Genomic DNA, 17,980 nt, shown 5'->3' with positions numbered 1-17,980 from the left:
GAATGGCTGATTCCTGAATGCACTTGGCTATTTCGTTCTTTGCTTACACTTTTTCCTCTGACTGGGATGCTCACTGGGCTCTCTCATATCTGGTGAATATCTCCATTTGCCTCTAATCTGAGCACCAATAAGACCTCTTCTGTGCAGGGTACCATTTCTTCAGAAAGAAGTGATCACTCCTTCCTTCTGGCCACACTTCACCTTCTACTTCTACTTTGAGTTTAACATCTTTACTGTATTTAAAAAATTTATATGCCATGATCTGGGTGGTAGGATACTCCCAGCAACTATGAACATGCCTAGTCAAAAGTTAGCACTCACTTTATGAATGTTTGGAATAAATGGATATATACAACCCGGTGTTTGAATGCAGGCAAAAGGGCTTCAGGACTGTAGACCTGCTTTCTGAGTTTCTCAGTTAAGTATGTATCCTTTTCCTAAGAAAAGAAAAGCCCAAATAGGCTTGGAATTAATAAAAACCAATACTAGATAAATATATTTTTTTAAAAGACCCAGATAGGATGGTGTTTTGGAATGCCATGACTTGTGATAACAAGCCATAATTTTCTGTGTCAGTGCTCAATAATTTCTCTCATTGTTCATGAACATTAGCCATGGTGTGTGAGCAACAGGTCCCCCAGAACTCTCTATCCTACCTTTCAGATTTTGTGTATAAGCACAAATAAAATATGTTCAAGCGAAGCAACAGTGGTAATTAAAATGTCTTCGATCTATCCGAAAGCATGCCTCACTCCAGATTTGGTAATGACTATCTTTTGATATTCTAGAAAACCTCTTCTAACTTTTGAACCTCTCTTTGTTGTTGTCATCTATTTTTGCTTTGTTTCTCCAGTATTTATAGAGTGGCTGAGTCAGGTCGGAGCCTCAAGCTGATCGTGGTTGATGCCGAGCGTCCCCATGAAGCTGGTGTCCTGCGCTCAGCAGGTGCATTATTCAGAGCAGAACCTCCTCAGCATGAGGTGAAGACCAGAAATGTGGATGCTGTAGACGACGTTAGTATCTATATATTTTTATATTTCACATTTTTCTCATTCCACTCAAGCACTTTTCCTATCCACATGCTTTAGGACTTTCTGACTCTCTCAGCTCATCTTGTATTAATGCCAGAATCAGCACACCAATGACTAGCATCACATGTGGAATTCCAGAAATCGAGGACTCTATAAAGTCTTGGAAAATTAAAGGGGTAATGGAAACCCTCAGAATGTTGCTAGAGCAATGATAATTATTTGGTGAACCTAGTGCCAGAATAATTTAAGCACTTAATATAGGCCATATATTTTTATAGATACAGGCATACCTCATTTTATTGCACTTCACTTTATTGTGCTTTGCAGATATTGCGTTTTTTACAAATTGAAGGTCTGTGACAATCCTGCATCCAGCAAATCTATTGGTGCCATTTTTTCCAACAGTGTTTGCTTACCTTGTATCTCTGTATCACATTTTGGCAATTCTTGCAATATTTCAAACTTTTTCATTGTTATTATTGGTGATCATGATCAGTGACCTTTGATGTTACTATTGCAATTATCTGGGGGTGCCACAAACTGTTCCCATATAAGATAGCGAATTTCGTTGATAAATGTTGTGTGTGTTCTGACTGCTCCACCAATCAACTGTTTTCCTGTCTCTCTTCTTCTCCTCAGGCATCCTTATTCCCTGAGACACAACAATATTGAAATTAGGCCCATTAATAACCCTACAATGGCCTCTAAGTGTTCAAGCGAAAGGAATAGTTGCACGTTTCTGACTTTAAATTAAAAGCTAGAATGATTAAGCTCAGTGACGAAGGCATGTTGAAAGCTGAGATAGGCTGAGAGCTGGGTCTCTTGAATCAAACAATTAGCCAAGTTGTGAATGCAAAGGAAAAGTTCTTGAAGGAAATTAACTGTGCTACTCCAGTGAACAGACAAATGATAAGAAATTGAAACAGTCTTATTGCTGTTATGGAGAAAGTTTTAGTGGTTTCAATAGAAGATCAAAACAGCCGCAACATTCCCTTAAGACAAATCATAATCCAGAGCAAGGCTCTAACTTTCTTCAATTCTATGAAGACTGAGAGGGGGAGGAAGCTGCAGAAGAAAAGTTTGAAGCAGCAGAGTTTCGTTCATGAGGTTTAAGGAAAGAAGCCAACTTCATAACATAAAAGTGCAAGGGGAAGCAGCACATGCTGATGTAGAAGCCACAGCAAGTTACCCAGAAGATCTAGCTAAGATAACTCATGAAGGTGCCTACACTAAACAGCAGATTTTCAATGTAGGTGAAACAACTTTATGTTGGAAGATGCCATCTAGGACTTTCATAGCTTGAGAGGAGAAGTTAACTCCTGGCTTCAAAACTTCAAAGGACAGGATGACTCTCTTAATAGGGTCTAGCACAGCTGGTGACTTTAAGTGGAAGCCAATGCTCATTTACCATTCTGAAAATCCTAGATCCCTTAAGAATTATGCTAAATCTACTCGGTCTGTGCTCTATAAAAGGAACAACAGAGCCTGGATGACAGCACATCTGTTTACAACATTATTTACTGAATATTTTAAGCCCATCATTGAGAGCTACTACTTAGAATAAAAGATTCCTTTCAAAATATTACTGCTCATCAACAATGCACCTGGTCACTCAAGAACTCAGAGATTGCTAGGAGATGAATGTTGTTGTCACACCTGCCAACACAACATCCATTGTGCAGCCCATGGATCAAGGGGGAATTAAGATTTAACTTTTCAAATCTTATTATTTAAGAAACATAAGACTATGGCTGCCGTAGATAGTGGTTCCTCTGATAGATCTGGGCAAAGTAAGTTGAAAAATTTCTGGAGAGGATTCAGCATTCTAGATGCTATTAAGGACATTTGTGATTCATGAGAAGAGGTCAAAGTATCAATATTTACAGGAGTTTGGAAGAAGTTAATTAATTCCAGTCCTCGTGGGTCACTTTGAGGGGTTCGAGACTCCAGTGGAGGAAGTAACTGCAGAAGTGGTGGAAATAGCAAGAGAACTTGAATTGGTAGTGGAGCCGGCAGAGGCGACTCACTTGCTGCAATCTCGTGATAAAACTGTAACAGATGAGGAGTTGTTTCTTATGGATGAGCAAAGAAAGTGGTTCCTTGAGATGGAAGCTACTCCTGCTAAAGATGCTATGCAGATTGTTGAAATGACAACAAAAGATTTAGAATATTCCATAAACTTAGTAGATAAAGCAGTGACAGGGTTTGAGAGGATTGACTCCAATTTTGAAAGAAGTCCTACTGTAAGATGCCATCAAACAGCATCGCATGCTGCAGAGAAATTGTTTGCCAAAGGAAGAGTCAATCGATGCAGCAAACTTCATTGCTATCTTATTCTAAGAAATTGCCACAGTCACCACAATCTTCAGCAACCACCAGCCTGATCAGTGAGCAGCCATCAACCTTGAGGCAAGATCCTCCACCAACAAAAAGATTATGACTTGCTGAAGGCTCAGATGAACATTATTTTAGCAACAAAATATATATATAAATATATATTTTTTTTGAGGAAGATTAGCCCTGAGCTAACTGCTGCCAATCCTCCTCTTTTTGCTGAGGAAGACTGGCCCTGAGCTAACATCTGTGCCCATCTTCCTCTACTTTATATGTGGGACGCCTACCACAGCATGGCTTTGCCAAACGGTGTTATGTCCGCACCCCGGATCTGAACCGGCGAACCCTGGGCCGCCGAAGCGGAACATGCAAACTTAAGCGCTGCGCCACCAGGCCAGCCCCTCAAGAGTCTTTTTAAAAAAACAAACAAGCAAGCATTATTGGTAGATAAAAGAGGCGCATCATCTACTCTTTGCTCTCAAAAAATATTTTTGGAAATCTGCTGTCTTAGTTTGGTTTCACCAAGTTGCAAAACAGATCCAGACACAAGGATTCAAGTGCAAGTTGTTTATTTGGGATGTGGTCCCTGGAAATGCTGAATATTGAAGTGAGGAAGTAGAACAGGCAAGGGAAGGCCATGGAAAGCCAAGAAAACGTGTGTTACAAAGGAGGTTCTCAGTGAGATAGATTGCAATTTAGTCCTGATGGGGCTCTCTAGGAGCCAAAGTATCATGCGAGGCTTGGGGTCATCCTACCTGGGGGATGAAGGAGCTGTGGCATTTTATACCAACTCCTGTCAGTCCTTGGCCAATGGCTGTTCCTGGGGACTTTCCTTTCCTGGTACTTCTACAGGCGGAGTGGGCTCTTATGGCTAGAGAAGAGCAGAGACACTGGAAATTGGAAATCAGCCTGGTAAGCACTGACATGGTAAGACCCAGGGGTATGTAGATCTGGCTTTGACACCTTTGGCTCCATCTGCTGACAACATTCTTTCAGTCAGAAATGGTTTGAGTCTCTTAAATACTAATTTCTACTGTAATATTGAGTGAAATCTCCCTGTGGAGAAGGCACACTGCATGTTCCCAACAAGGCTTCCCAGCAACATTAATAGCAATGCCATTAGCATGGCCTCTTAAGCAATTCATGATGGTTCAAGAGTGCTAATAACAAGCCCATAAGCCCGTGCAAAACACTGTGGAAGGCACCTTAATCATGGCTGACACCCGACAAGCAGACACGGTATTCATGCGACACTCTTAGAAATTCATCAATTACAATGCAATTTTTGCAGACTCTATGATTCATGTTGATGAATATATAATAGGTGCTCAATACATATTTGTGCAATGAATTATTGTTATTGGTATTTCCTATTATTATGACCCTTCTTGCAGAATCATATAATGCAACTTTTATTCTAGAAACTGTGAATGCATTCCTTAGGCCAAGCAAGGATTTCTTCATCTGCATTTACCTGCTGACTACTAGGAAGTATGGATTTGAAGCCTGTGATAGAGTTAGGGAGATTTAGAGATGTGTTATAAGCAGCACTTATATCACAATAGCCTCTTTAAATTTCTATGATGCTGTGATGAAATTTCCTGGCCAGAGCCTTTACTAAGGCCATTTTATATGTCAAATTGCAGTCAGTCAGGAGGTAATATTTAAGACTCTTGTGAATGTCACAGAGAAAAGAAGACAATGCATTAGCCAATAAATCTGGTGAAAATCAGGATGAGGAGAGAGGTCCTGGCTCATCAGTATAAGCAGGAATTTCCCCACGAAGTTGCTGATTTTACTAGAAAATTTTAATCTAAACAGTAACAGACAAAATTGACGTGAGATGCTTTTTACCTTCAACAATTACCCAATTTCAGTTTCCCTTGGTTTTGTTTTTCATCTCATTCATATTGTTTTATATGCATTTTCATAAGCCATACAACATCATTTCTTACAAAGAATTATTAATTGATCTGAGAGCTTATGATGACCAATTTAGGAATTCAAAAATGCTCAGGAGAAACAAGTCTCGTCTTCCGTGATCTCCAATTTTTTCTCTTTTAAAACTAGATTAGTAGTCTGCCAAGAATTCATATAATCAGATTACACTTCTTTTTGAAGAAGAAAAAGATTACCCCTGAGCTAACATCTGCCACCAATCCTCCTCTTTTTGCTGAGGAAGACTGGCCCTGAGCTAACGTCCATGCCCATCTTCCTCTATTTTATATGTGGGATGCCTGCCACAGCATGGCATGCCAATCGGTGCCATGTCCGCACCTGGGATCTGAACCAGCGAACCCCAGGCCACTGAAGGGGAGCATGCGCACTTAACCGCTACGCCACTGGGCGGGTCCCCAGATCACACTTTTTAATGTGAACAAAAACAATTGTTCTAGACACACGGTCTATTTATTTTTAAAGCCCAGGTTGTCCATATTGCTTTACACTCATGTTTGAGTAAGTTTTCACTTTCTGTTCTTTTGTAGGTTTGGTACAAAATGTTAACTTCATCATCCAATGAGATATTGTTGTCTTTGCTTGTTTGTTTTTGGAGCAGGAGGATAAAGGGAAATATAAAGCAGGCCCTCCTGAGCTTTTGTTTTCTTTTTGTTTTGTTGTTGTTCTGAAGCTCCTCTGTCGCCCTTGCTCATGAAACACATAGAAGTATCTGATATATGCCTCTGATTGTAACAGGGCAACAAGAATCAAGTAGGGAGCTGTGCATGTAATGGGTTCACTTCCATCTCCTAGTGGCAAGGAGCAAAACAAGAGAAATGACTTGAATGAGGGCACCAGTCCTCAGTTCTCAACTCTTTTAAGATTTTAACAGAAATGCCAGCACCTGTACTACCACCAGAAACAAACATGCAAGCAAAGAAACAGAGATTGGTAACATTTTGAATATCAAGATTGGATAGGAAGCAAAATTTATAGCACTCTTGTGAAATAGTCACTCGACAAATCCAGCTTTCTGATTAGGAATTTTAACTGAATTGGAGAGAGCAGTGCTTCCATTGTCTATATTATATCCATGATCTGGCTGCCGAATGAAATCTTCAACAGAAACATTTGTTCATTTGTCCATTCGTTCTTTTCCATAAACTGATCGACTTGGGCATTCAGATTTTTGAGCATTAATTTAAAAAGCCCCATCTGTGAAATCATGTATTTCAGAAAGGGTATTTTATTTCTCGTCTATTTGTATTTCTGAAATTGGTCACATACGGAAAACTTCAATTTTTCAGTGGAATTCTTATTTATTATCAAAGGCAGCTTTTGTGAGTAAAGCAACGCTTTCTTTTTAGACAAACCAAATTTGTTTGCATATAAACTATAATGTGAAAATTAATATTGTACTGTGTTTGCAATACTGTGAAAATACCGGGATTTTATTGTGACTAATTATACATCTTAACTTATACTATAGTGAAACATTTAGCTGAGAAATATTCTGGCTTTACACTTTCTTTTAAAGTAGAGGTGTGAGTTTTTCTATTTTGGCTGTGTTCCAATTTGTGCAATAACATTACATTTTCTTTTAAAAAGTCCTCTGTTTTGAACCTACCTTTCAGTTTCTTGTCTAGAGTTCGTATTTACTTGAGAGATGGTCAGAGATACTAAGAAGATGACAGTCCTACAATGAGCTATGGGATTCTTCGAGATGAAAAATAACAATTGGTTATTACATATATATGTTGAGGGTTACAAACCGTGGCCCCACAGGCCAAATCTGCCCTGAAGACTCTTTCTGTATGGACCTCAAGCTAAGAATAGTTTTTACATTTTTAATTTTTTTTTTTTGAGGAAGATTAGCCCTGATGTAACATCTGCTGCCAATCTTCCTCACAAAAAGAGCCCTGAGCTAACATCTGTACCCAGCTTTCTCTACTTTATATGTGGGACACCTGCCACAGCATGGCTTGATAAATGGTGTGTAGGACAGCTGCTAGGATCCAAACCAGCGAACCCTGGGCCACCAAAACAGAGTGCGTGAACTTAACCACTGCACCATCAGGCCAGACCATACAGTTTTAAATGATTGAAAAAAGAAGAGTATTTTATGACATACAAATTACATGAAATTCAATTTTCAGTGTCCATAAATAATATTTTATTGAAACACAGTTGTGTTCATTTATTTACAAATCATTTATGACTTGTATGTACCACACAAAAAAGTTGAGTAGTTTCAATAGAGACCATATGACCAATTAAGCCTAAAATAGCAACTATCTGGCCCTTCACAGAGAAAGGTAGCCAACCCTCATCTCTCTCTTTCACTCTCCTGTACATACAAAGATATAAATATATAGATCATAGATCTGTCTATACTTATCTATGATCTATCATAGATCTATCTATGACATATCCATCTATGATCTATCTGTCATAGATCTATCTATATCTACATATCTATGATCTATCTTAGATTTACCTATATCTATCTCTGATCTATTGATGATCTGTCTATATATCTATGTCTATATGTCTATATATCTATATGTCTATGTATCTATGTTCAGCTATCACAGATCTAGCTATCTATATCTATATATCTAGGATCTATCATAGATCTATCTATGTATATTCATCTATGACCTATGCATGATCCATCTATTTATATATATCTCTATATCTATGTTTATCTATTTATATCTGTATCTATATATCTATAGGAGAGAAGGAGAAGAGAGAGAGAGGTTGACCATTTAATTAAAAAATTAGTAACTATCATTTAATCTCAAATATGTTTGAACGTGTTATACTAATATGGAGAACTAAATTTATAGCAATCGGTATTCTTGTCCTAATTTACACTTCATGTAAAAGTAACATACAAATTAGCAGACAGGAGGCTTCTCCCTGTTGTCCCATGAACCCATTACCAGCCTCTCCTCATTTAGATAGATCCACTGCCTCCAGGCAAAGATGTGGTTTGCACCATCAGCCAGAGACTGAAATTTAGATGAACTTTTGACATGGCATTTTTCCAGTTATCATACAAGCTCACATGGTCGCACAAAAAGCTTTAAATTTGCTGTATTTCTAAAAGAACACAGTGTGTGCAGTAACTGTCACATTCTATACAGACATTAGTGACATATATTCACAAAGCAAATCAGTTATTCCTCCCCTTTGCCCAGAAATGGAAAATCATTCGATCACATAAAAACATTCTGATTTTTGTAGCTGAAAATATGGAGCTGTCTGGTGAACTTGGTATTTATTTCTTTTAAAATCTCCTTCCGCTAATTCTAATGGCAGAATAGCAAATATTTACACATAGAGGACCACCATTGTTTGTTCCATGGCCGTAACCACTTTCCTGAACTAGGAACACCACAGAGAATGGATCTTTTGGGTTCTTGCTCTGTGTGCCTACTAAGTACTTTTGTGCGAACAATCTATTAGAAACATTCTTTCATAATTTAATTTATATGCAGTTTGGACTGATATTAAATTGTGAAGAGACAAAAAATTTGGTTGTTATTTTTCCTAAATCAATGTCACCAAAGACCTGTACTTATAAATGCTTAAAGTAAGTGGATGGTACTTTCCAACTATTATCAATAATCAAACTTAGTTAGTTTTCAAAAATAATTGTCTTACCAGATAATTCAAGCTAATATCAAGATGATTTGGTTAGCAAAGACATTTAACTATCATTTAATGATTTTAAATACAATGACATTAGGCACATGTTAAAATTGTGCTAAAATAATTACTTGCTATTTCTTATTCCGAGATCACCTTGTAGGTAGGCTTATATGATCATAAGGACTCTTTGAAATCATTATTTGCTCTCTGTGCTATTAATAATAATTTTTCTGTGTTGAATAAATTGAAGATAAAAATCCACTCTTTAGGTATGCGAGTTAAGGGTAATCTTTTAGGAATGTAGGGAGGAGGCAAGAAAGGAAATAGAGGAATTTACATTTCAAAACATTGCCCAATCCTGGCAAGACAAATGCCAAAGCAAAGACTGAGGAAGGAAGGCACCTTGAACCAAGTTGCTGGCGGAAGGTAGAATTGTCTTTCCCTTCCAGACAGTCTGTTCAACTAATCCCATTTGGGGGCCAATGCGCTATCTGTCTTTCATCACCCTTCCAGTTCCTCTCTCTATATTCTTCCTGTCTACCCACAAGCACTTCAGAACATTCTTTATTTGAATACAGTGAAACTGACTCTTGTCTGCAAGCTGCCACTTCTTTACTGGTGAAGGACATAGTCCAAAGTGAGATAGGCCCACTCAATTTATTTCATCCTTAGCCATTGAATCAGTTGGAATGCTATTGAAAATGATACTTTCTGGTATATGAAACAATCCACTTGGACACGATTCTTGAACTGAAAACAGGTTATCATCTTTTTCTTAAAAGTAGGATTCATTCTTACAAAAAGTAAGTTTTTAAGAGGAGGAGTATTTGATTTCTCACAGCATTTGATATCTCTAATGTCCTGTTCAACCTAAAGGGTATTTCTTTATTTTCTTTTAAAAACAATTGATTAGAAAAAGAGCGAGTGCAAAAGAGGAGAAAAATGGTGACTTAAATGTATATGAAAAATACTGTCTCTCTTAACCATTTGGATGCATATAACTTTTAATACTGTATTTGTTTCTCTTATCAAATTCTATCCATGTTGAATTTTTTTTAAGATTTTATTTTTTTCCTTTTTCTCCCCAAAAACCCCTGGTACATAGTTGTATATTCTTAATTGTGGGTGCTTCTAGTTGTGGCATGTGGGACACCACCTCAGCATGGCCTGATGATTGATATCATGTCAGCACCCAGGATTCGAACCAACGAAACACTGGGCCGACTGCAGCAGAGCACACAAACTTAACCACTCGGCCACAGGGCCAGCCCCTATGTTGAATTTTTTTAAAAAAATAGCCCCTAAACATTACCCTTATTAAGTTTCTGGTGTATAGAAATTATATCTATATTTTCTGTCCTAAACTATTAGAATAACGTATCACACGACCATATACACAACAGCCACATTCTTGTTCAAGATGCTTTGGAATTAAAAGGCAGGTTTTAATTCCTACTTGCATCTGGATAACGAAATCTTTAGGTTGGTTAGGACTAAAAGCACCATAGACTTCTAAGATAAATTAGTTTCATTTTTATTTTTATTACTGTATTGCCAGCTTCTCTTCCAAATTACATTTTTAATAAATTTGATCTATAGCTATTTTGAAGGGTGAAAACCCATAAACACATCTTTCTGCTTTAATTGCCTTTATAAAGCACTTACTCAAAAGGGCAGTTTTTCTTCCCAATCGTGCCACCAGTTTTTGTAAGTGAATCTGCCAGCCTCTCAGGATTAACTGAAGCTCACAGCTGAAAATGAATCACATACTGTAGGGCATTCATATATTCACACTTAAATTTATATTGGAAAAAAAGAAGAAAATAATTGCCTTTTCAGGGAGGCTGTGTGACAACTACAGGTAACATTAACATTCTCATTTCTTTATAGTAACATATTTATTATATTCTGCAAATCATGGCCTCATTGTCAGATCACGCCTGTCTGTAACTTTCAGGCAGTTAAAGAACCGCACTTTTGTCCTAGAACAACAGGCTTGAGCAAGTTTCCTACCCTTATTTGTGCGTATACTCCACCCTAGGTGACCTCATCTGGAGTCATGAACCTACATTCCATCTACAGACCCATGACTCCATCGTTTGGATCTCTACCCTGGGTTCCGGCGCATGTAGCCTGCTGCCTCCACTCCTTGAACTGATGCCTCAAACCCAGCATGTCCAAAGCGGAGCTCTGAGTCCATCCACAACCTGTCATCCGCATCTCAGTTCACAGCCCCAGCAGTGAGTACTCAGACCCAAAACCTTGGAGAAATATTTGACTCATTTTTATCTCTCATGTTCCTCATCTAATTTATTAATAACTCTAATTGGCTCTATCTTTACAATATAAATATGTACACACAGAATCTGACCATGTCTCAACATCTACTGTGCTAACACCCAGACTAAGCCTCAATCTTCTCTCACCTGGACTGAAATATGCCACTGACAAGACTTCCCTGCTTCCAGTCAATTCTCCAAACACCAGTTGTAGTGATGGTTGACAGTGTAAATTAGGTAATTTCATACCCTTATGCAAAACTCGTCAATGGTCTCCATCACACTCAGAATGAAATCTAAGCACTATGTGCTACAATGCTATATGCCAGCAAATAGCTGTCTATTTCTCATGCTCACCTCCTTCCATTCTCCTCACTTGTTCCTCTGCACACGGACCTTCATGCTTTCCAGGTGTAAGCCAAGCCCATTCCTGCCTTGGACCAGGGGAGTGCAGGGTGGGGTTTCCCAGAAAGGCAAACAGGGTGCCGTTGGAGGCCTCAGGGTGTGCTTTGTGGCTTCAGGTGGGTGGGGGGAAGTTAGTGAGGATCCAGATGGAGGGTCAGGGAGAAGATGGGACTGTGATGCACTGAGCATCAGGAACAGCTCAGAGGATGGTGGCATCAGGCCCCAGACACTGCTGCCTGGAATACTCTTCCCAGAGGAAGCTTGATCTCTAGGGATCTTGGGATTTCTACTGGATTAGCAGGGGAGTCCTGGGATGAGAAATAGCTGGGTGCCCTGAGTGGCAGAGGCCTTTCATCACAGATCTGTTGGTAGGTAAGGAGTCTGGCTCATGTCACCTATCAAACAGTCTCAATCATCATAGCCATTCTCCGCAGACAAGTTTCTGTTCCTCCTGTCTGGAACACTCTTCCCAAGACTTTTGGTTGGTTCACTCTCCTACTTTGAATTTCAGCTCAAATATCAATTCCCTTGGGAGGCCTTTTCTATCAAATCTAGCCCCCCACTACCCCATTCTGTCATTCTATAATCTTGCCCTTCTAAAATTTTTCTACATAGTTCTTATCACTATCTGATTTTTCATCATATTTATTTTTCCATTAGTTTGTTTATTGGTTTTTTTTTTTTTTCCGCCCCTACCAATAGAACATTGGCTCCATAAAAGATGGGAAATAATCTCTTTTTCTTCACTGTATCATTTTAGATTTTTTTTTTTAAGATTTTCTTTTTCCTTTTTCTCCTCAAAGCCCCCTGGTACATAGTTGCATAATTTAGTTGTGTGTCCTTCTAGTTGTGGCATGTGTGATGCCACCTCAGCATGGCTTGATGAGCTGTGCCATGTCCGCGCCCAGGATCTGAACCGGCGAAACTCTGGGCCACCAAAGCAGAACATGCGAACTTAACCACTTGGCCACAAGGTGGCCCCTTTTTGATTTTTTGAAAGAACAAATTAATCCCCCCACATGGGAATATTTGATTCCACAACTGTGGATTTAGCCCCTGGACACCAAGTAAAGAACATAAATGAAATCTAAATACCTCAATACTAGGCTCAACATGGTGAATGTACCCAGTGCCTTGGTCACAATTCCCTCGGGAATTGCAAGGATGCAGGAAGGGAGAAGTAGGGAAAAAGTAGGGAAAGCAATGTTGAAACATTGGTATTCTGGGGAATGTCAGATGCTTTTAATGTATGGAGTCAAAAAACAAAAGATCAGGCAAGAGCATCCCACTCCCAATGGCATATAAAAAGTAATTGGATGAAACTGGAAAGTGAAGAGCAGGAATCCATTGTCTTTATGATTTGCCATACAAACTCAGCAGTTACCATGGACTGAATGTTTGTGTCCTCCTGACATCCTTATGTTGAAATCCTAACCCCCGATGTGACTGCATTAGGAGGTGGAGCCTTTGGGAGATAATTAGGTCATGAAGATAGAGCCCTCATGAATGGGACTAGTGCCCTTATAAGAGGCAGAAGAGCTAGCTAGCTCTCTTTTCCAAGATGTGAAGATACAAGTTGAAGTCAACTTGCTGCAACGTGGAAGAGGGCCCTCATCAGAACTGTACCATGCTGGCACCCTGATCTCAGACTTCGAGCCTCCACAACTGGGAGAAATAAATTTCTGGTGCTGATAAGCCACTTAGTTTATGGTGTTTTGTCATAGTGACCTGAACTAAGACCGCAGTCATCACATCGTAGGGGTTGTAAAAATCCTTGGGCAGCATTTTAACAACGCACGTTCTTTACTCCACCTCTGGAATAATTCTTTAGCCACAGAGCACTCCACTCAGGTGAATGCATTTTGGAGAATGTTGACTGGGAGCAATGAGCTCTCTAAACTATTTTATTTCAATAGGGAAAGGGGAAATACTAATTTCCTCTAGATGCACAATAAAAAATTATTTTCAAGATCGTCAGGATTAGTGATTAATGAACAATAAGGTTTAGGAAATATGAATTCTACCTGATTTATTTCAATGTGTTCACAAGGCATTGTTTTTATGAACTTATTGTTAATTTACATGGATTTTATTAAAACACTTTTAACATTGCCTCAGCCTCTTTGTTGGTGAAAACTGAACAATTACAGCATTTCCATCACATGATTATTCAAACAAATGGTGTAAAACACTAGAAAAGTGTCTGGTATATTGTAACCTCAGTAAACATTAGTTATTATTGTTAATATAATTTTAATATAATTTTAAATATTAATTTGGTTGTAGTTAATATAATATTAATAGAGATAATACTTTAGATAACTTTTAAAGTTTTGTTCATGTGACTATTCACCTTCTTAATTGCTTAAAATAGGTTTTGCTTGGGGTATTAAACTACTGTCTACATTTTCACAAATTCTGGGTTAATTAGGTACAAAAACATTCTATATTATAAAAATCTCTTAAAGTCAACATCAATCAGTATGATAATTAGGCTCATTTCTATCTCTGAGTGACTGGAAATTGATATCTACTTTTGAATTCAGGCTGTTAAATTAATACATATACATAAATGCATATATATAAATATATTTATATATATTTCATGCATTTTAACTGTAGAAAAATCAGAAAAGGGAGAAAGAAAAAATATTGCCTACAATATTACCATGTAATTCATTAATGTGTTCCATGCAAAATTTCACTTGATCATATGTATAAAAATTTTACAAAAGTGGAACCGTACAAAAACAGCATCACACCTTATGTATTATTTGTTTTTTCCTAATAAAATATATTTTACAATTCATTTGATCTTAGTTTTCATTTCATCAGTTCAATTATGTGCCTCCTGGAAGCATGCCTCTACAAGGAAAGTATGAGAAGCATTTCATCAAGGAGAAAAAAAAGTATTGTGCCCTAAAGTAAATCTTCCAATGTGACATTCCGGGATTCTCAAGGATGAAAACATTCCAGGTATATCATTCCCAGAGTGTTTTCGAGTGAGGACAGTGAGTAAGTCTTACCTGGAGCTGCCTGATAGCACACTTTAAGGGTAGATAACCACTCCTTTAATTATGCATAGTGGCGATGATATATTTGAATAGCAGCAAAAGAGAAGTCAAGTAACACTTAATCTCCTTTAATTATGTATTATTCAGAAAGAATTATTTCCCTAACAAGAACTGTAGCTCAAAATTGCAGCTCCATGCTGTTAGCATGGTGTTTAACACACAGCTCAGCTCCCAAGCGCTCAGGTGGTTAGATAACACCTTTGCATAATATTCTAGAGCATTCTCTTTTAGTTGACAAGTGAGTAGAAATCATGCCAACATTTCTTTCTTTTCCTTTTTTTTATTTGTTGCAGCCTCATGCTCTACAGACAATACACCCATCCTTCAACTATACAGCCTCAATATAATTGTATTTCCCTTTATTTCTCACTTTTATGCCTTTGTTTTGAAAGGCAATGGTGTGTAGATAAAAGCTTAGGAGTAAGATAGACAGTGAATTGAATTTCAGCTCTACGTTTGCTTGCTGTGTGACCTTGGGCAAGTTATTTAACCTACCAAATTTTTGATTTTCTAATTTGTAGAATGAGGATGATGATATTTTCTATAATTTGGTTGTGAAATTTGAATAATAGGAGGTCTAGAGATCATCTGTCACCCTAGGCAGCCTCAGTATTCTTTTCTTTTCTTTCCTTTCATTGTGGTGTACTTTTCTCAATTTGTGTGTGTGTGTGTACTTGTCACGTCCCTTTTGCTTTCACTTTTTCCAGAGTGATCTCAGCTGCATAAAATATGATGGGGCCTATCCAGCTTATCATTGTCTCTTTTTCATCTTTACATTTACTTTCTTTCAAATACAACATGGTTTTTCTTTGGAAAAATTCTTAAGATTTCACATAGAAGTACATAAAAAAAAAGTTCCATCTCAGCCTCTTATCCATTTAACTTATTTTCCACCTTCCTGTGGTGATAAAGACCTCGCATATAACATTTTCCTATGCATTCCCAACTTAACTGACAAATCACTTTCTTGCAAGGTTTTGTTGACCTAAGCGGTGAAAAAAATCCTTAGCAATGCTCTCATTTTCATGATACCAGAATACCATCCACCAAATACCTTCTGACCCAGGACTGCATGGGCCATATCACACCTTTCGTTACACTAGCATCTATTCCAGCAAAACCATTTTAAAGATTTTATTTTTTCCTTTTTCTCCCCAAAGTCTCCCAGGACATAGTTAGTTGTATCTTCTTTCTTTGTGGGTCCTTCTAGTTGTGGTATGTGGGATGCTGCCTCAGTGTGGTTTGATGAGCAGTGCCATGTCCGCGCCCAGGATTCGAACCAACGAAACACTGGGCCGCCTGCAGCGGAGCGCGCAAACTTAACCACTCGGCCATGGGGCCAGCCCCCCAGCAAAACCATTTTAATGAGCACAGAGTGATGCTCGCCACTTCTGATTTTTGATACCTTCTCAAACATCCTTTAAAAATATCATCATAAGACTCTTTCCTTTATTGTGTTAGCTATTTCATTTTTACTCAAATGGTCTTCTAACTGAACTAAGATGTCCATTTTTAAGATCAGACCACTGAGCCTGGGCACAACTCTTTTTATCAACTCACTGATTTCCCAGCCCCTTCACTGATTTTGCCATCCTCTTCCAGCTCTACACCCACTTTACTCTCCTCTCCTCATGAACGCTAAGATATTTGTAGAGTGTCTCTGTATTTTTGACTTGACCTTCTTTTCCTCTTCCTTTCACTTTGAACTTATCAACACAAACGACCCTCGTTTTGCTCTCCAATTTGTGCTCCAGCCTCTCATCTTTGTTTTCTCCCTGCTGCTCTCATTAAATGGATTTGAAACTGGAAAGGCCTTGGCTGTTATTAATTCCTCTAGCTCCACTCCTTTTCAGAGTGCTTCCTCCAGAACTCTCTTTAACACTCCACTCGACTCTGATGTCCTGACAAAGGAGAAAATTTCCTCTCATTTTGCTATTTCCTCTGGCATTTGAACCATCTGCCTGTTCTGTAGGAATGCCTTCCTCTTCCAAATACCTTTTCTAATTTATCCAGCTTTTAGGGAAACATTAGGGCAATGATTTGAAAAGGTAAACTGTTTTATTTTCTCTTGCACATAAACCCTGATCATCCTGCAGCTTATCCTTCATAAGTAATTTTCCAGTCTTTATGTATGTGTATACATGTAAACATTTTAAATTCTGTATCCATTTCAGACTGATTCTATATATTTGCATCCTTTGTTCAGTTTTAGTTATTTCTAGTCCTATCAATTTTTTTCCTAAGTGAATCTTATATCCCCTCCAAATGTGACCATTTTTGTTTTTAAGGAAAGGAGACATGCCTTGAATAATCTATTCATTTGTATTTGTCACTGCCATGGGCAGGGGGCAAGGGAGTGACTACATCATATGATATAAAGTTGAATCTTTCTGTTCCCATAATCATCTGACTCAGAGTTCTCTTACCTCTCAAATTTCTACATGCCCTGTCCAGCTAGTGTGATGGTTCCAGATATAGATGCTTTTGGTACATCTATTTCCCAATTCCAAGACTCACAATAAAACAAGTTTATTTACTTTGAGCTCCAAAGGCTGTGACTCAGGCTTCTGTGTTTAAATTATCTGCTTTCATGATCTTTTTAGCTCTGATATGCTCCTATTTATCCTACTTGTCCTTCAAGATTTGTCACAAAACTTCTGCTCCCTTTTCCATGATTCCTCATAACCAACAGTTTCCTCACATTCGTGAAGCACAATATTGCTCCTTAATTCCCTTGTTTTATTTTTTATTTTGAACTTGAGTTTTATTTGTTATGGACCTTTTCTTTTGGTCTGCCTTCCTCTTATTTATTTAGCATAAGTTTGCTCTCTCTCTTATTTCTTTTCTTTCCTTCCTCTGTAAACTCCCCCCAAATTTATGTCTCTAATGTGCACATTCTCCTCCTCTGCAGAAGCTCTGCTTTTCCTTTTTTTTTGTTTCTTTGACTCTTGATCATCACTAAGTACTTCATTTGCTTTTCTTTTACCACTACAATGTGAAATTATTCTCTTTTAATATTCTCTTCATTTTACTGAAACTAATATTTTTGCTGTCTTCTTCTTCTAATAGCCCCTGAATAATTTTCCATATCTATTTAAAGAGCCATATCCAATAAGTTCTGGGACTTAGAATATTCAATTCTGTGACTCCCTTTTATTATGACAAGCTTTTAGGAATTTTCATAGATGTACCCCTTTTCATCACAAAGATTATAAAATTTACAATAACAGCAGCAGCTAATATCTATTAAGTGCTTACT

The 17,980-nt window shown here is 38.0% G+C and overlaps 1 long non-coding RNA gene across 2 annotated transcripts in view; it reads left to right on the top strand.

The window, feature by feature from the left end:
* Positions 1-14,435, top strand: part of LOC138920637 (uncharacterized) — a 48,916-nt gene extending 34,481 nt beyond the window's left edge. For both annotated transcript variants that reach the window (XR_011432130.1, XR_011432129.1), the window contains 3 exons: positions 854-1,013; positions 1,671-4,277; positions 11,005-14,435. This is a non-coding gene — a long non-coding RNA (uncharacterized lncRNA). The remainder of the gene's footprint in view (positions 1-853; positions 1,014-1,670; positions 4,278-11,004) is intronic.
* Positions 14,436-17,980: the final 3,545 nt, after the last annotated feature.

This window comes from Equus caballus, chromosome 24 (genome assembly GCF_041296265.1).
Source record: "Equus caballus isolate H_3958 breed thoroughbred chromosome 24, TB-T2T, whole genome shotgun sequence".
NCBI classification, from domain to species: Eukaryota; Metazoa; Chordata; class Mammalia; order Perissodactyla; family Equidae; genus Equus; species Equus caballus.
Note: the sequence above shows the minus strand (reverse complement) of the source record. Positions and strands in the feature narration are given on the sequence as shown.